The following is a 20,000-nucleotide window of genomic DNA, read 5'->3' as shown; positions in this document are numbered from 1 at the left end:
AAAGAGGAATGGTGGGGATAGGGGCTATTCGGAAGAGAGAGAAGCCAACTCATCTGTCAGTGCAAGGTCCGTCGGGACAGTCTATGAAAGGTCACTCGGATCATATTAATTTAATATAATTAAAAAGGTGCTGTGGGTACGATTTAAGCGCTATTATTTGAGTGTATTTGTTGCAAATGACAGCCATAAAAACCCTAATCGTACGTCCTATAGCAGCTGTAATATGTAAAGAAAAATATTAGATAAATACGTAGCATCCTGATAACAATACAACATTCCTATAAGTCCCACAATCTGGATGCTGGAGTTCAAGATGGGTCCAAGCTGGTGCGGATCAGCGGAATCTAATCCTTCTTATCAGCTTCTGCTCTCCGGAAACACTCGGCCAGTTTATTATGTGGAAGGAAACTACTAGTTGATAATCTCCCAGGCTTTGGTGATTATGAGTTGTTTTGTTTACAACTTATGCGGCGAACAGATGTGCTGCCCAAGCACATCGGATCTTTGGGGAGAATGGTTTGTTTTCAAGTCGGAAGGTGGAAAGACACGGTGGGGATCCACAAGGGAGTCCGACTTGAGTATGCAGAGAGGAGGCTGGCTCCAGCTCCTGACTAATTAAACATTAATCACGGGAGGAACCCATGACGACATTCCAGGCGGCATGATACAAGCTGGTAATGTGGAAAGAGACATTCCTTTATATATTTTGTTTTGAACGCACACATAATGATGTGAAATCTCCGGGCGATATCGTAACGATATTTACAGAACTAGTAGAGACATAGGTGGTCTGTTTTCAACGCTGCATCGCTCGGAAAGAAAAAACAACAACCCTGCAAACGTTTTAGCCGGCTTTAACATGCCAATTGAACCGTGCACACTTCTTCCCCCACATCCAATTGAGAGGGGATGTGGACAGAAATGGGGCAGAAATCTCCTGGCGAGGGGTTCCAACTCAGGGGTTTGGCAACCCGTGGCCATAAACACTCACTACGTCTGCCAAGGCGTGTACCGCACGTGTGTGTTCCCGGTGAAGGAACCAGCTCACTCGGGCCTGCCTGCCGTCGGTGGCAAAATAAATAAATGAATGAAAATAAAGTGTTTGTAATAAGGTTCTCCCACCCCGTTGGCAGACGTACTCCGGTTAATGACTCTAATTAAAAAGCCAAGCGGCACAGAGGGGTTCTTGACGTGGGGTTCAGGCCCAGACAGGACGGAGGGTAGACGCAGCCGTTGTAGCGACCCGCTGAAACACTTCAAATAAGCCGGGACCAAGGGGTAGGAACGCATAAGGGGCCTCCTAAATATTTAGCCATTCTCTGAGGAGTGTGTGTCTGTTTGCATGTGTGTGTGTGTGTGTGTGTGTGTGCGCGTGTGTGTCTGCTTGCATGTGTGTGTGTGTGTGTGTGTGTGTGTGTGTCTGTTTGCATGCGTGTGTGTGCGTGAGTGTCTGTTTGCGCGCGTGTGTGTGTGTGTGTGTGTGTGTGTGTGTGTGTGTGTGTGTGTGTGTGTGTGTGTGTGTGTGTGTGTGTGTGTGCTTGCATGTGTGTGTGTGTGTGTGTGTGTGTGTGTGTGTGTGTGTGTGTGTGTGTGTGTGTGTTTGTGTGTGTGTCCCTCTGTGGCTGTGTGTGGTGAAGCCGTCTGGTTCAGAAGGCCAAGAGAAGCCACATGTGGAACCGTAACAGAATCTGGGGGGGGGAAGTCAGCGTTGCCACAGCACCTCAGGTAAAGGGAATAGGGAAGAGATAGTGAGCGGGAAATCACCTGGGTGATCAACCACATGATGGAAAATGTAGGTAGCGGTGGCTTGAGTCTGCGTTTCTTTAATATCGAGGCTTTCTTTTTTTTGTTGTAAAAAATAAAGCGCAAAAAGGCATTCGCCTAAATAGTATGCTAAATACAACCGGTGGATGGCGGGTGGGTGCGGTTTTGAAAATTGGTAAAAAAAAACGGTTGGTGCGGACGGATGGCGGACGAATGATGCTTCTCTTGCGTGCGGGCATACGTGTGGCGTAAGGGGATGGGAATTGATTTAGAATGGAGAAGCAAAACTGCACATCTGAATTTTACTAAATGCCAACACAAACACAAAAATCGTAACACTTCCTCTTTTTTGGTCTATAAAAAAAGTTGTGGAGGCCAAAGCATATCCCAAACCAGGGTTGCTCTCGGGCTGCCTAGATGACTCAGAGGAATTATGCATGTCATCATTCACAAGGCTTGGTGAATACAAGAGATAGGCTGAGGGGCACGCACACACACGCACACTCGCACAAACACAGACTTACACAAACACACACACACACACACAGACACATATACACACTCACACACACACACACACACACACACACACAGATCTGCATTTCAGGAGACAGCTTCCAGCCTTAGGGCAAGTTCAAAACACCAGGATTAATAACCAGCAAGGCTAGGGGGACGGCAGGCTCCAGAACACAAAGAACAGTGCTTTCTCCCGCTCTCTCGTGTGTGCAGTAGAGAGAGAGCACGAGAGAGAGAGAGAGAGTGAGAGAGCACGAGAGAGAGAGAGAGAGAGAGAGAGAGAGAGAGAGAGAGAGAGAGAGAGAGAGAGAGAGAGAGAGAGAGAGAGAGAGAGAGAGAGAGAGAGAGAGAGAGAGAGAGAGAGAGAGAGAGAGAGAGAGAGAGAGAGAGAGAGACAGAGAGAGAGACAGAGACAGAGAGCAAAACAAGATACAGGAAAGCAAAAAAAATAAAGAGTGGCGAGGTAGATAGAGAGACAGAGCCACTCTGGGCGTCTGCTGATGAAGCCGTGAGTGGATGAGTAATTGAGCTGGGAAATGTAGAGATGCTGATAGCATATTTATAAAACATACACATGCCCACACCAGCGGTATATATGCGAGCGCGGGGCGCCTTGTTATTCGATGCGGCCCGGGCATTCCAGGGAGGAATCTTGCCCTGTTTCAAACCTGCCACAGAGAGAGGGGAAAAAAAAAAAAAAAAGGAAACACTCCGACCCACTATATAAGGGCATGGTTTGAAAAGTCACTCTGGCCTGGCCAGCATTACGGGAATGCTGTTGCGCTGTTATTATGTTTCGCAATTCCCCCCCCCGGCCCAACACACATATATATACACACACACACACACACACACACACACACACACACACACACACACACACACACACACACACACACACACACACACACACACACACACACACACACACACACACACACACACACACACACACACACACTGACGTGCCCAGGGGCCACAAGAACAAGCCTCCTTATAAAATAAATTACAAATGTTAATTACGGACATGTTGCACATTATGACATGCTGCCGTGTTCGATCACAAGCCAACAGTCTATGAGCACACAACCGGGGCCTCTAATTGCAAAGACAGTGGCTTACTAGTTCAGGAGCACAACGAGCAAGTCTATTGGTCTACCCATGAGAAGCAGCTGATCGTATGCTATTTAGCTCTGGGTTTCGGTAACAAGGCATTCCTTTAAGTCCCGTTCACCTCATGGGTCTTCCGTCCAGATCACAGGCCACCGAGAGTCATTTGAAGATCATTCATTCATGGAGAGAGAGAGAGAGAGAGAGAGAGAGAGAGAGAGAGAGAGAGAGAGAGAGAGAGAGAGAGAGAGAGAGAGAGAGAGAGAGAGAGAGAGAGAGAGAGAGAGAGAGAGAGAGAGAGAGAGAGAGAGAGAGAGAGAGAGAGAGAGAGAGAGAGAGAGAGAGAGAGAGACTAGAATTGGAGCATTACCATGCTACGCGGGGCTTCGTACAATTCCATTAAACGATGACTGGCAAGTCAATGAATATCAATAAAGGTGGGGCAATCACAGGTTTTTGCTCTAAACCACTTCGGCTTGTGAGGAAAGGGAAGATATTTTGGTTTTGTGCAACCGGACTGGCAATTAAGGGATATTTCCCATGAAGATAAATTATTTGGTTAACAAACCTGGAAACCCCCCTCCTCCTTATTATAGACAAACATTGGAGGCTAGCAGGTCGGCAACGCCCTACACAACGCCGTTATTACAATGTTTCCCATTTATTATTTAAATGGAAGCCTCAGGTGGTGCAAGGAAAAGAAAGTATAGAAACCTCTTTCTAGTATTTAATTCATCTATTTTAATTCAAGTCGGTTTGAAGAAAGGAAAAAAATAAGTGCTCTGTCTGTGGCTCTCGCTCACACTCATGCCCCGGCTTCATCACCACCTCCCCCGTCGCACCGTTCCTTCCCCAGGTTGGAAAGTGACCTTCACTTCCAGCCGCTGCCAGCCCACCGACCCAGCATGCATCAGTGGCGCGGCGCTCCTTGCCGCGGCTCCTGCCACTTGCCTTACTTCATAATTAATCACCCGGTGAAATGGCCCCGTCTCCAACTGTCATTGGCCCATTTAGCACGAACCAGCAGGACCATATATAGAGCAGAGGTGATAATTAAACATCTCTTTGTGGGGGGGAAATTGGTCAGTTTGAGAATTAAGTGTGAAAGGAAGTCACTTGGATGCCGAAACAAAGATTTTGAAAAACATTCTTAAAAGGGAACCCAGATACCAACTCCTCTGATGTTACCGTGGAAGGCCCCCGCAGTCAGAGATTATGCCGCAAACAATAACTACGTAGGGTTCCCAACACAGGGCCTTACAAGGTATATCCCACGCATTCAGATGGGATGTTAAGCAAACCTTTAATTCCGATAATGTCTGCCTCATCTTTAATTACATCGGGGGAGGAATGAGGTCGGGGTCGGAGGGCAGAGCGCAGGGTGTGACTCACCACTTCTGATCATTATCATTACTTTCACGTTCAAGTGGGATGGACTACTCTCTCTGAAGTCGTTAAACGGAAAACGTTTTTGGACTGCAGTTATGTGCCCAGGCCAATTAACCGGAGGGAGGGAGAATAAATTAGCTTTCTTGTCTGGCGCTGCCTCTTTCAACCAAACTGAGGCTGGAGGAGGAGACCACATCCTTGGCGCTGGACGAAGGTGACCCCCAGGCTCCAGCCTCGCGTCGCCAACAAGTTCCTCAGAAGGCCGGCTCCGTCCCTGGCAGACACCGCGGCTAGATGTTAACTTTCGCCAGTGGCTGACTCGGCCCAGGTGGGCCGGTTGACATCAGAAGAGTCGCCCGCACACCCAGCGAGGCGCGAGTGTCAATCCGTCAGCCTCGACCGCCACCGGGGGGGGGGGGGGGGGGGGCGGGAGGGGATGGGAGCGAGTGGACCCTGTCTGCTTTGTGTCTCCATCACACCAGTGACTGATGCCAAGACTCACCACAGCCCCCACGCTGCTGACAGCCAGGCTACCTGCTGCTGCCTTCACCTTCCCCCCACTGCTCTCTGAACATTCAGCCACCGAGAAGCCCGCGGCCACACAATTAAGTACACCATTTATTCACTCTACCCCCACTCCTCCCCACTTTCCCAGCCTTAATCATTGACGGCTTCCTTTCATTTCCACATTCATCTTTTCCATTGCTGAACATAACTGTGGCTGATTTGTGCACACTGTGTGGAACCGGTGGAGGCAGGGGACTGGTCAAAGGGTAAAAGAAATAATAATAACTTACAGTTGAAAAGGGTTTCATTTTTGGGGAATAAATTGTGATCATTCCCCCCAAAATGAGGAAAGACGCAAACAGGGAATTATATATTTATTTTTAAACAGGGAAAATAGTCAGAGAGAGCTGCCCCTTCCGGCTGAGTGCGCATTCCCAGAGCGGGCCTTTTCTGCGGGTGCACCCCCTAGCTCCAGCGAGTTTAGGGTGGGTTATGAGAACGTTTGACAGCGCCCCTCGCACTGGATCCTATGGTCCCCAATTTTTATCCTCAAACCTTTACAACCGTCACTACTACGATCATTGCTGATCATGTTCTTTCTAAACTCATAGCCAGGAAAAACATACAGCCAAAACTGGGGGTTTACTTAGCTGTTAAAAAGGTGAAGATGGGGGTACTATAAATACAAAATACATCACTCCGGCTGTGAGTCATCCGGCCAGCATGAGCTGGCAGTGGGACGCAAAAGGAACCACACACAGGAAGGGCCGTGTGGAGATGGAGTTTCAAGGTTGTTTGAGGGGTAAACGTGTGCCCCCGCCTCCCCAATGACCTCCTCCTGCTCCAGATGGCTTTTTGGGGTCTGAGGAGCAACACTCGTTTCCAGTGGGAGATTGTCTGGGGTTGGAAGGGGTCCGCTGCAGATCCCAGGTCCATCTCTGTGTGTGGTGGTGGTGTCTATGGATTAATCTTAGCAGTGGGTCAATGCATTTATGGAGGGGTCAATCTCGGACCCAGTCCTACTATCTTATCGCAGAACTTCTAGGGGGAGACGGCACAGAGCTTGAGCCGGAAACCGAAGGCCGTTAGAGGCAGAGTTACACCTTGTTTCTTGTTTCTACAGCGGCAAGTCGACAATGTGTTGATTTCCAACATCACCTTTTTCACAGCTTACTAGCGCTGGTCGAGTATCTGTTTGCGAAAGAAAGTAAAACGCCCCTCTCTGCCCCAGATTTCAGCTCGTCTGCCATCAGACCTTTGATTTTTACTCTGGAGTTGAACTTCTGAGGCTGTGATGGAGTAAACAGACAGAGGTCAGGTGGCCAGGCTCCCCTAGCCCCCCAACAGCCCTCGCCAAGCCCGACCCCTCAGCCAGCTGGCGGGAGGGAAGAGGGAAGAAGCACACACTAATTAACGTGATCTCACCTCGCCGGTCTGTCATCAACATCACGCCGGCTTTGTCATCTGCTCCAACTGACCTGGACTGCATGGCGAGAGTGGAGCATGTACCGACAAGTCACAACCCAGGGGAAGGACCGGAGAAGATCAGTGGTATTAGGAAATTGTCGTCGTTTTTTTTTTTGGGTGGTGCTGTTGCCACGATGCCTTACTTTGCCGTTGATTGGCCGGCTTTGTGAGGGAAGATGTGAGAAGACAAGACATCCCATGCAGGCCTACCAGCCTCCACAACCCCCCCCACCCCCTCCTTCCAACCAATCATGGGATAATCCCCCTGACATGAAAAAGCCACCCCCCACACCACTCCTCCTTTCAATTTGAAAGGAAATCTCAATCCCCCCACCCGATTCATCTAATGGCCAGTCGACTGACACGCCCTTCACGGCTGAAGGCTGCATGTGTCGTGTGTACTTAAGATAAGCACAGGGTGCAAAGTACAACGCTTTGCCTTTTTCTGCCTTTGCATTCCAAGTCCACTTTAAGTTAGATGTGTTATCAGGTAATGGGCTGAAACGACTCTAAATCAAGCATCGGGATAATGGTTGAGGATGCCTTTTAGTGAGGGGACCCACAAAACAGGGACCCACTCAAATGTGTTAAACAGCTCAGAATGCTTGATATAGATCATTCACTTCCAAGGCGACAGTAGAAATACACAAACATGTTTTACAACGGCTGCAGGCTATAGCCATTTGTGAGGGAGTGTAGACCTGCTCAAGTTACAGCACTCAACCTAAGCAGGATATGTCCACACACAGATATTATGGATGGACGGATAGAGATATATCTATATATATAGATATACCTAAATGGAAGTAGTGCCTAGGTCTGACTACTACATTCCACAATGCAGCTCTGTAATCGAACACCACATTCCCCACTGCTGCCATAAGACCTCCACATGTTACTCATTCTGGGCGTGCACAATCACTTCTGCTTTCGAAGTAGGACCGAACTGGAAAACCCAACATCTTTCTCCACCTCACGTATGGTGGATTACGGTTGCGTTTGGTTTTTGCATGGCTCCTAATCCATGACAATAGAGATTAGACAAATAACTTCCAGTAATAACCAAGTACTTACCATTCAGGTACCAGGCAACTTTAAGACAAGATTGAAACAGGGAGGACTGAATAACACACTTCCATATATCAAGGTTCAAATCAAACAAAACAACATGCATTCTAATTCATGCATGTTTCCCACAATGCAATGCACTGTTTCCAGGGGATGAGCAGGGTCATGACAACATAGCCTAAACTATCTGGACAAACAGTCTGATGGTGAAGAAGAACAGAGGGGTGAACTCTGGCCAACCCCATAATACCGTAGCTGTTCATTGCTGACTGGAGGGGGTAGGACAAGGAACACAGGACCACCCCACGGTTTGGGATAAAGTGGTTATTTCCTGTTTTCAATTATTTTGCCAGCAACTTGGCCAAAATGGAAAAATGTAAACAGTAGTTGTGGAGATTTGTGAAACAAAAAAAAGAAACTATCGCAGGGAGACTGCTTTTGAGTTCTTAACGTTTTAGTTTTGAAGTCGGTTCCCATATCACAGCTTATAGTCTGGGTTTCTCCTTTCAGTAGAACGAAAGCGAGGTGTGAAAATAAGCTAAAGATGAAAAGTCTATCCCTTAATTATCATCCATATTTCATTTTCCAGTTTGGCATCGTTGAAGTGTCCTGGGAGGGTTTTTAGACGTTTTTTATTCAAATGTATTACCAGTGTCAGAAAGAGGAGGAAGAGGAAAAACTGCACTAGACTAGAAGGACATTCTTGCGGAGCCGTCTCTTGCCTGTCTCCACTCGCTGACTCTTGTACTTCCAGTCACAAGCTCACGTGTACAATATGGTTTATCGGCTGAAACTCTAGCATCTAACCTGAATGGCCAATGCCTTTCTCTTCGCCCAGCCCTGGAAAGAGAATGACAAAAAGAGGTGTGGGGTGTATTTGCTGGTCTGCTTTTTTTGCCCATCCCTTCGTACCCTCGCATGGAGCGGGAACAAACATTCATCACGGCTCTACTCCGCACAGATAAGGTGTCTTCATTTATTCAAAGTGAGCGAGATAAACCCAGGCCGATGCATTGTTGGAACCGGGGCGGGGCCTCTGTACCAGTAGGCCTCTGTTGTCCTGTGAGCAGATGGCCACTACTGTGGACCTGGCCGCTGAGAAGTCAACTCACCCCCCTATCAGGAGCCCTGGCTATGACCTCGATTCATAGCCCTCCCTTCTCCAATACTTCCCTGCTGCCAGCACTTTTCCCCGTCTCCATGTGTGTCCCCCCTTTCCCCCACATCCCAGCCTGGAACTGTATGATAAACCACCACCACCATCACCATCACCACCACCACCACCACCCATATAACTATAGAAGAAGCCTGCCTCCCTCCCCATGCCCGGAACAATCCATTTCCCCCCCTTCCGATGAGGCAGTTTAATGAGGATAATCCCCAGGAGATGCAGCCTTCCGTGTACAGTAGTGCTGTGTGTTCCAGAAGAGGGAGAAGGCGGCAGCACCGCCGTTGGATACGAAAAGAGGGACGGTTTAGACAGAGACACAACAACAAGGCAGTACAGTCATCTGTTGTGGCGAGCAGCGTCAGGAACAGAGAGAGACCCGGACTGACAGCATTTTATCGGGAGGAGAATCAACAAGGACTTGAATCGGGCTACTGTCTCGCCCTCTTCAACAGAGGGGATATAAGGGCATACACACCCAAACACAAGGGAGGAAAAGTAACGTCACAACCAGTTCTGTTAATTTGAGAATCAATGAGGCTGTTCGCGACAGGCTGGGTCTATCCAGTAGGCACGTGGTGTCACACACAACCGGGTCTCACCAGTGGTGACGGTGCGAGATGAGAAGAGCTGCCTGCAGCTGAGGTGACGGAGCAGATGTTTGTTACCGGTATAATATGTGAAATTAAAACATACAGCGTTTGCGATTCGTTGCGATGCAATGAGTTGAGCCGTGAAAGTGAGTGTTTCGGAGCACAGTCTGGCGTACTTTTTTTTTAGCGTAAATTATCAAGTAGGCTAGTGTTGTTATGATGCAATACAACGGTATTGAGTGATATGGCATGGTGTAGCTGTGGGCATGCTGGTGGCGGGGGCATGACCGTGGAAGTAGGTTAACGTCTTGGGTCCGGTGTGGACGTATTATTGTGCTGACAAATCGGGAATAACGTAAGCTGTTGCATTACACCATTACCAGACGCGTATGAATTCCTTGATCGATATTATTCTCAAATCCTAACGGCAATGTATCCGTTCCGGCATAAATACGAATTGTATTATGTCATAATGTTATAACAACTGAAAAATAAACGTTGTTACATATTTGACATCCTTGTTCAGGAGTTGGGATGCATGTGACCGTTAAGCGGGAAGAAAATCACTGCCAAGTATCCACCAGGTCGCCTGGAAACTCACCTTGGAGGAAAAAACCAACAGTAGTTCCAAAAATCCGAAGTCCAGACCTGGAGTCCCTTCGGTCACATGAACCCGAGGCTCATGTTCTTTCTGCTCGCGGGTCTACAGGCGGCTGCAAAAAAAAGGCACTATTCCGTAGAAAACAGGATTACTGCTCGACCGACAGGGAGTTCCTTGCTCAAAGACGACACGGGCAACTCACAAAAGGAGTCAGGGAAATACAAAGGACTTTCTCCACGCCCAGGTGCCGGTCACATGATGGTTCCTTCCAGGTGTGTATCTCTTCGGGAGCTCTCGCTTTGGTCAGGAACACACACCTGTGGGATACGCGTAGGCTGCTGCTGCTGCTGCCGCCTTCTGCCCAGACGAGAGACGTAGCGTTTGAGGAACAGGAAGTGATGGGAAGGCGCGCGAGGAGGGGGGGACCTGGAATGAATTCCCCTCCCACTCCAAACGCCGGGAAAACAACTCATGGGAGATAAGGCTGCGCGTGGATAGAGAACACGGAGTAGAACGCACATAAACTAGTATAAGGACGGTTCAACATGATGGAACGATGCTAAACCGCTACTAGGCTATTACAGCACTTTAGCGCGATAATCTATGGTTTGTATTTATGATAGATCTAGTCAGCAAGTCGGCTCAGAATGTTTGTTGTTGCATTTTATATTAATATGAACCAAAAAAATAAAAATATGAACACTGGTGTATATCATAAAGGCTGTGTGTGTGTGTGTGTGTGTGTGTGTGTGTGTGTGTGTGTGTGTGTGTGTGTGTGTGTGTGTGTGTGTGTGTGTGTGTGTGTGTGTGTGTGTGTGTGTGTGTGCGTGCGCGCGCGCGCGTGTGCGTGCGTGTGTGTGGAGAGGGTGTATACAGAACATTTCATCATTGCATATTTATGGTGTTTTACTGAGTGATATACGGTCGTGTAGGAGTATGTCGGTTTAAGGTGCCGTGCCATCTTCCGCGGAGGCGCCCTGGGGGGATAACCAGTGTCCTCGGGATATGACTCAGTAGCTAACTGCTGACACAAGCTTGCACACTGACACAGACACACGCGGAGACGAATTTGGCCTTCACAGGTCCTCCCGTTGACTGATGAGATCAAGGAGAACGTGGGCCAAGCCAGACAAGTGTCAGCCAAACAGGCACCAAGGCGCTAAAACCAGGGAGACAAACACTCTCGCACTATCACAAATTGAGTCAGGAATATAGCGCGCCGTCGGCCAGAACAAGGTTGTTTGGGGGAAAGGGGGGAGTTCAATATTCAGAGTAATGTGGCTGTTACTGTGGAGGGGTGGGGCTCAAACCTTTCTCAAGTCAATAAAGAGAAGAAATGGAACAGAAGACAACTTATGAGTATTGATCGAAGCCCCCCCCCCCCCCCTTAGTGGGGTGGTGTCATTGCATTTATTCTTCTCCCAGTCCACACTAAGCATACACCTGGCGTGCGTCGTTTTGAATAACTTCCAACCGAGTTACAAGGTCTGAAATCAAGAGTGAAGATTAATGGTTCATCATAGCCGATGATGATGAATGACCGTCGTGGTGACTGACTGCCCTCTGCTGGCTGTTACTGTGCGAAACCTGGATTTCCAGGCGTCACGCGTAGGCCTATAACCTATTATTAAGCACAAAGGCTGATTCATCTTTGACTGATATCAATGTCAAGCCGAATAATACATTATCCAGAAATAAATGATGAATAGGCCTACCTGAAATTAGAAAAAAAAAAGGGGTTCTTATTTGCTTCTCAGATCATCACAACATGAATACACCTAACCTTTAGCTGTAGGACAAACTGTAAACAGTCCAGGTATGTGTTAACACATCGACTATGAAGTCATCTGTTGGCCACATTCAGTCAGCCACTGCCTTTTGAACTCTGATCTATATTGCCAACGGTAGGCTGCTATTTGGCCAGAGTGCACGTCGTACAACAATTCATCATAAAAAAAAATTATATTGGAAACATTACATAAGGAAATGTATATTTTTATTATTTTTTATTTAGTGGCTTCATGTCAATAGTTTCAAATCTGCAGGAGGTAGGCTAAACAAAACGTGATTTAGAATGAGTGTTTGATATGCCTACAAATGTTCGGTCCAAAAAGTAAAGTCAGACGTTAACCCTATTCTATTAATATTAATTGAATAGGCCTACAATATTAATGTAACGGTATCTTAATATAAAAAATATGCATCTTCCCCTTAACAACCTTGCTTTTTCAATATTACTTCTCATTTAGACAACCTTATAGCATTCCCGTTGATACACGCCCAACTCACAACAAACGAAAGCCCTGGAGTTTCACCGACATTGAACAAGCCTTTTTCTGCAGCACAGGGGAAGAGCCAGACCTGTTTAGCTCCGGCAACAAAACAAAAGCTCGATTACTCTTTTGGATGGCGGTTGAAGGTTGCTGGATGAAGTGGTGAGATTGAAAGGCGACGATGTGGGAATAACAGATGGAGGTAGCTCACTGCCACTCCCTCTTCCAGCAAGCATGGGGTATTAAAAGACATCTGAGCGGCTCCTTGGTTAGGCGCAGGTGTGCGTCTTTATGCGCACAACGGATGTATATGGGCTATATATTTTTTTCTAATACTACATGCCATATGCAAACACACATACACACACAGCACCTCTGCTATACTAAATTAGCATGGAGCTTAGTTCCAACTCAAGCAAGTGCGACACGGAGACATCAGGTTTGGCAGACAACGCACAGGCAGGCGTATGGTGGCCCCTTTGGAGTCTCTCTGGGAATAAGCCCAGACCGGGAATAGCAGGGTAGCAGCAGTGTGTGGGGTGGTGTGAACAGTCGGTGAGCTTGTGTGTATGTGCATGTGCGCGCGCGCGCCCGTATGCGTGCGTGCGTGTGTGTGTGTGTGTGTGTGTGTGTGTGTGTGTGTGTGTGTGTGTGTGTGTGTGTGTGTGTGTGTGTGTGTGTGTGTGTGTGTGTGTGTGTGTGTGAGCTATAACGAGAGAGCGAATTGGCGACCGAGAATATTCTAGTATGTTACAAAAGTGCCATTCTGGGTGAGTGAGTGACTAGTGACGTGGAAAGGGAAGGCGGCGCAATTTCCTCTTCAGCTCCTTTAGTCGGACATTTGGTAGACTAGGGAGTTAACTTGCTAAAGAAGCTGCTTCAACGATTCATCATTCCTTATCAGATGACCCCGTGCGCTGTCTCAGATGTCACATCGACCATGAAAAATGTCACTTCGGCCGTAGCCCCCCACCAACCCCCATCACCCCACCGGCTCCCCACAAAATGTAATCAGCCTCCGTCCAGCTCCAGCTTCTGCTCTTCTATTATGTTCCAGGTGGCCCACTCCTCAGAGGAAGGACAAGCAGGCATCCACATGACCGAAGCTCCTTAGCCTGCCTGATGTTATTGCAAAGAAAAGATTACGCACAGACGAGCGTATAATTAAATCAAACAGGCACCGTCACATTAAATACGTTGTATGACAATAAATCAAACATTAAAATATGAGTTGTGGCCACCCTGAATAGATTTTGTCCTGAGAGTCAAAGGCATTGTCTACTTGGCATAGGAGAGCTACATGGGTTTATACAGGCAAGGTAAGTGTGCAATCCCCCCAAACCAGTATGAATACTGAACCTACAATATAGCCACTTCGCCAGTAAGCCAATCTGCAGGCCAGATCACTTCCCAAGGACAACATTGATTTTGTGGTTTTTTTCCGTTTCTTTTGAGAGCCAGCCCAGCCCGTCAGCTTCGTGATTGATGTTGGAGGAAGGGAAATGGCTCTGAGCATGTTGGAGTTCACGGATCGCGCTGCAACCCTCCTTTTGGATGGTATAGCGCTATGTGCCCAGCAGTCTATGCTGAAGCCCTGCCATGGCTGCCGACTAGCCATCTGCCACTCTCTATTTCCATCTCTCTGCCCAGAACCGCAGCAGCAGGGTGAGCTCCAGGACAATCTTTGCGTGACAGGTCAAGTGTAAATGCTGCAAGCAAATACCCACCAGGCCAGCCTGGTGATGGAATTCATCCGCACTTGACTGTGTGCAATAAATAAGATAATTAAGCTTGAACGGGCTAGGCAGGGCAACACTCTGAATTGATTTATATAACAACACTGGGGACAGAGCGCCATTTTATCATATTAACTTGTTTTAGATTACAACGAACGTCAAATGGATTTGAACGCCATATATATTTATAGTATGAACGGGAACCTTTTGGGGATGCAAAGAGAGTTTTTTGGCATTCACGTTAGGATGAAACAAAGAATGGCAGGATTTATTTGAGATTATAGAGCACAAACATAATGTAATCCCTTAACCTGCATACTTACCTGGCCCTGGCAGTGATCCGTACCTGCCTCTGTAAACCTCGATGGTCTGACATTTTGGCAGTTGAAAATCCCTTCCTAATTTGTCAATGCAAGCTGCTTCAACTGCTCGCATGGCCCAGGTTATCTGCTGAGCACCTGAATGCACCTGCATAATACAAGTTAAGCTTCACATTGGAAAAACCCATCTTCATAAGTGCTTTGTGCGGTTTAATAAAGTTTAGTTTTAAAATGCTGTAGGCATGTGTTAGTCACTTGTCAGTCCAAGGCTAACAAATAGGCCTACACAATCAACAAAATATATTTCATTATATAACAGTATTTTCAAATGATTCCTTATTTAAAGAATGTATTACTTAATGGGATTCATGTGAAATACAAAAAGGTTTATTTAGTTATTTTACTTACTTTTATTGTCTGACTTCCGGTGAATGTTGGATCCCGCTAACCTGGTGTTCTCGTGAAACATTTCGAAATCGTGGAATAACCTTTTATTTTAAACGTATACATTTAACAAACCTTTAGTGAATTCTTTTTTGTTTTGTTCAGAAAACCCAATTACTTGGAAGCCGTTGTGTCCAGCTAATTTAAGGTAACGTGGTCGTTTTCTACATTGTCGAATTGACTAATTATCATACAAGCTGGGCCTAGCAACAGGGACAAAATCACGAACATATTTGAGAGCTTTCAAGTTAGTTGGGACTTTGGGGACAATTTAATTTGCCACATATATCATGATCGTACTAAAAAGATTGTGTTCATAGAACACATGCAGACACGTGTGTATTTGTATTGTGTTATTATATATCAAAGTGGGCATGTGGAGTTTATAACCTCAACATGTGAGTATAAAATGTAAGTCTGCTGCCATCTGCTGGGTACCCCGATGTTGGTCATGTTGTCACGACGTTTGGCCATTGACAATGCATAGTTATACTTATTTAATAACTCCTGAACCTTTTTTGCTATGTGTAGGGTGGTTGAAATCCTATTTGTTTAAAGGTTCAAAAGGTAGCCTATTGTTTGAGCCTGTCGCGGTGAGTCTAACTTTACTCATTCATGTTACTATTGTATTTTTGGAAGTAGCAAATTACTTTGCACCAACAGGGGGACGTTTTTTTACTCATAAATCGGCCAACGTAGGGATGGATCCGTGTGATTAATTAACAATGTATATATATTAAGAGGTACATATCGATACGTTGCATCGTCGTGTGCATTAGTAACTGAAACTGCGATCCGACAATGCAACCCCAATTTGGTAAAAAAGAGTAGACTCCGGCGAATAATGAAATAGACAGCCCTGGTCATACTGCGGTCTACATGACTGGAACGATGCATTGTGACGTTAACGTACCTTAGAACACACATGTGATCAAGTAAATGATCACCACATGCCAATGAATGAGTAGTAATTGGTTGGTTGGTCGGTAGTTGAACGAGTACGTAGGTTATCCCGTAGCCTATGTGGTGCGATGTGCTATGATCAAATAATGTAAAGAGTTTAACGTATGTAAAATACATATACCGCGAGGGCGTTCAGAGACAACATCACACAATCGTTACATTCAATTTGATGAAGATGTGAACGTGTATCTCCAATGAATGTGCGGGTTGCAAATCTCCGTCGCCGGGGGTGGGGTCTAATTCATCCCACAATGCACTAGGTTTGGGCTTTCTGTTTATCTTCCCATTCTGATGTATTATACGTTTTAACCAATGAAACATGAATGCGTTATTATCCTTAATCACTACAAGGCTTTCCCCCTTAGCATTAATCTGACTGCATGAAATTATATAGTTTCGTCGAAACCCTTACCGAAAGTGTTGTTTCACGAGGTTTGGTACCCTGGGCATCTATGGTTCGTCATCTTTGCGCAGCGGCAGTATCGTAGCCTATGAGGTCTATCCGAGGCGCGATTATTGCTAGTTGAAAACTTTACCCAATACCCCGCCAATGACGACTTGCAATATAGTCGTCAGTGGCAATTTTTGACAGTCTCTAAGGAGACTGATTAGATGTGAAATATAAAACTGATTTTATCTTAAATGGCATATAGTCAGGTAGGCGTTAACTTCAAGTTCAATAAATGGTTAATCTTATACACTTCATAGTGGTAGGGTATGCTAGATTCAGAAATGCATTACGTTAATAATGGAGTGAGGTTTCACATGTACTAGCACCACATTTTCAAAATGGGCGGTACTCCATTCATTGCTACGGTCTAGTCCCACAATGCATTGTGGATATTCCGTTAACCCTTTACTGTGGTGTAAAACAAATACAACTACGTAACAGTGTGTTTTACCTACTCCATTATTTGCTGTACTAAAGCTTGTGCTTATGACCGAATAATATCGAATATTTACATTGTTTATGAGAATGTTTTCAAAAAAAGAAGCTCTGTCAATCCGTACATTAATTATTGATATATCCGAAACGCAGTAAGAACTAGTTTAAACCTTCACTCGAAACAAGGTTACTGAATGCATGAGATATTTTGGGCGGAGTCATTTTTTCACAAAGTAGAGTAATAGTGCTCGAAATGCTCAGGACATAAGCTGCCTGCTTGTAGCATTTAATCAAGCTATAACGCGTAGTTGTGTACGAGTAGCTTTTTAATAATTTTTGTTTTTCATTTCTTTCGCAATTGATATTAAGTACTGATATGCTTTTGGAAACGTAATTTTGCATGCACTGTTTGCACAACAACGTTTAAGTCAGTAGGAAGCCGTCAGAGTCTTGTTTCCCAGAGGGCGACTCATGCAGTATTCCATTCGTTGTGGTGATCTCATCCCACAATGCATTGCAGGGCTCAAATTTATGTTTCCTTAACCCTTTGCGTTTGTATTGTATAAACATGTGAATGAGTTTGGCCTACCTGTATGTGTTTAGGTAGCCTATATTATTTTTTTCATACTTCAATAAAGCTAATGATTTTATTCACATCACGGTGTCCAAATACTGCCGCGTGAATTTTAAACCATTGTATAGGATGTTGTTGTGGAATATGATAAGGTCTGACACCCGCCAGTTGAGTATCTTTGCGCAGCGGCAGTATCGTAGCCTATGAGGTCTAACTGAGGCGCGATTATTGCTAGTTGAAAACTTTACCCAATACCCCGCCAATGACGACTTGCAATATAGTCGTCAGTGGCAATTTTTGACAGTTTCTAAGGAGACTGATAATATGTTTAAAAAAAAGAAGGTTAACACATGAATCGTTGTTGTACTATTTTCCAGATCGGACTTTCATTTAAATGTCTGATGAATCATATTTCGCTAGTTGCTTGCTGTGCATTATCTTGTTTCATTAACATTACATGCAGAATTAGAACAATGTATCACCAGTAATGCAGGTTATGTTAGGTAAATGTGTGTCTTCCATACTAATGACCTGGGCGGTAGACTATTCACTTCATTGTTGGGAATTCCTCCCACAATGCATTGTAGATCTCAGATATTAGTATTTAATTAATCCTCGGTTGATGTTTTTAACAAGTGTGAGACAATATAATTTAAGTAACTACTATATGATGTGCTATACTAACCTAAACTAGTGCTTATAATCTATTGTTCAGAAACTTGTTTTTAAAACCCTTGTTCAAGAGGTTGTTGTCAAATACAAGGTGCTCTGTCAATCCGATATATGGTATCTTTGCGCAGCGGCAGTATCGTAGCCTATGAGGTCTAACTGAGGCGCGATTATTGCTAGTTGAAAACTTTACCCAATACCCCGCCAAAGACGACTTGCAATATAGTCGTCGTTGGCAATTTTTGACAGTTTCTAAGGAGACTGATTTAATGTTTAAAAAAAACCACATTAATAGCTTTGTTACTATTTCCTAGGTCATACTTTTGTCTAAGTGTCTAATAAATCATACCTTCACACGTTGCTATGCATCATCTTGTTTCATTAACAGCATTACATGCAGAAATAGAAAAATGTATCAGCAGTAATCCAGGTTATATTAGGTAAATGTGTGTCTTCCATACTAATGACCTGGGCGGTAGACTCCTCACTTCATTGTTGGCAATTCCACCCGCAATGCATTGTAGATCTCAGATATTCGTTTTTAATTAAGCCTCGGTTGGTGTTTTTAACAAGTGTGGGACAATATCATTTGAGTAACTACTATATGATGTGCTATACTAACCTAGAATAGTGTTTATAATATAATATTCAGAAACTTGGTTTTAAAACCCTTGTTTAACCGGTTGTTGTCAAATACAAGGTGCTCTGCCAAGCGCAATCGTGTTATCTTTGCGCAGCGGCAGTATCGTAGCCTATGAGGTCTAACTGAGGCGCGATTATTGCTAGTTGAAAACTTTACCCAATACCCCGCCAAAGACGACTTGCAATATAGTCGGCGATGGCAATTTTTGACAGTTTCTAAGGAGACTGATAATGTGTTCAAAATAAATTAACCTTCAATTTGTACAGCAATTTGTGGTTGATGACTGACCGTATTATTCCTAATTTCATATTATCTGTTTGTTTGACCTACTTGACCACTATACTACAGGCACTGCTTGCGTAAAGTATCAGTAATAACACCAAGGTTTTATTAAGTAAGTGAGTGTTTTCCATGCTATGACATGGGCGCTAGTCTACTCACTTCATGTTGTGATTTCGTCCCACAATGCAATGTAGAATCTACAGTGTAGATCCCAGGTTGTATCAAGTTTGTTTCATTCAACAAATGTTGACATATTTAAAAAATGTGAAACAATATGACTTAAAAACTGCTACATGATGTGCTGTACTAACCTAAACTAGTGCTGATGATCAAATGTTCAGAAACGTGGGCATAACATAGCCTACCCTTGTCCAAGAGGTTGTAGTGAAAAACAAACAAACTCTGTCAATCTTTCTATCGTTATCTTTGCGCAGCGGCAGTATCGTAGCCTATGAGGTCTAACTGAGGCGCGATTATTGCTAGTTGAAAACTTTACCCAATACCCCGCCAAAGACGACTTGCAATATAGTCGGCGATGGCAATTTTTGACAGTTTCTAAGGAGACTGATAATATGTTCAAAATAAATTATCCTTCAATTTGTACAGCAATTTGTGTTTGATTACTGAGCGTATTATTCCTAATTTCAAATTATCTGTCTGTTTGACCTACTTGACCACTATATTAAAGGCACTGCTTGCGTAAAGTATCAGTAATAACACCAAGGTTTTATTAAGTAAGCGAGTGTTTTCCATGCTAATGACATGGGCGCTAGTCTACTCACTTCATGTTGTGATTTCGTCCCACAATGCAATGTAGAATCTACAGTGTAGATCCCAGGTTGTATCAAGTTTGTTTCAAGTTTGTTTCATTCAACAAATGTTGACATATTTAAAAAATGTGAAACAATATGACTTAAAGACTGCTACATGATGTGCTGTACTAACCTAAACTAGTGCTGATGATCAAATGTTCAGAAACGTCGGCATAATATACCCTTGTCCAAGAGGTTGTAGTGAAAAACAAACA

At 45.0% G+C, this 20,000-nt stretch overlaps 1 protein-coding gene and 5 non-coding genes across 6 annotated transcripts in view; 5 read left to right on the top strand and 1 right to left on the bottom strand.

Moving 5' to 3' along the window:
* Window positions 1-10,601, bottom strand: part of LOC130389074 (plexin-B2-like) — a 93,893-nt gene extending 83,292 nt beyond the window's left edge. Inside the window, exon 1 of the mRNA XM_056598738.1 lies at window positions 10,184-10,601. The gene's annotated coding sequence lies outside the window, so the exon portion shown is untranslated. The remainder of the gene's footprint in view (window positions 1-10,183) is intronic.
* A 5,780-nt stretch (window positions 10,602-16,381) lies between these two features.
* Window positions 16,382-16,523, top strand: LOC130389874 (U4 spliceosomal RNA). Its single transcript, XR_008896655.1, has one exon. It is a non-coding gene; the product is annotated as a U4 spliceosomal RNA (small nuclear RNA).
* A 1,030-nt stretch (window positions 16,524-17,553) lies between these two features.
* On the top strand, window positions 17,554-17,695 carry LOC130389877 (U4 spliceosomal RNA). Its single transcript, XR_008896657.1, has one exon. It is a non-coding gene; the product is annotated as a U4 spliceosomal RNA (small nuclear RNA).
* Window positions 17,696-18,167: 472 nt separating this feature from the next.
* On the top strand, window positions 18,168-18,309 carry LOC130389878 (U4 spliceosomal RNA). The gene has a single exon (XR_008896658.1). It is a non-coding gene; the product is annotated as a U4 spliceosomal RNA (small nuclear RNA).
* Window positions 18,310-18,773: 464 nt separating this feature from the next.
* On the top strand, window positions 18,774-18,915 carry LOC130389884 (U4 spliceosomal RNA). Its single transcript, XR_008896664.1, has one exon. It is a non-coding gene; the product is annotated as a U4 spliceosomal RNA (small nuclear RNA).
* Window positions 18,916-19,395: 480 nt separating this feature from the next.
* Window positions 19,396-19,537, top strand: LOC130389883 (U4 spliceosomal RNA). Its single transcript, XR_008896663.1, has one exon. It is a non-coding gene; the product is annotated as a U4 spliceosomal RNA (small nuclear RNA).
* Window positions 19,538-20,000: the final 463 nt, after the last annotated feature.

This window comes from Gadus chalcogrammus, chromosome 9 (genome assembly GCF_026213295.1).
Source record: "Gadus chalcogrammus isolate NIFS_2021 chromosome 9, NIFS_Gcha_1.0, whole genome shotgun sequence".
Taxonomy (NCBI): domain Eukaryota; kingdom Metazoa; phylum Chordata; class Actinopteri; order Gadiformes; family Gadidae; genus Gadus; species Gadus chalcogrammus.
This window is presented reverse-complemented; position numbering and strand designations above follow the sequence as displayed.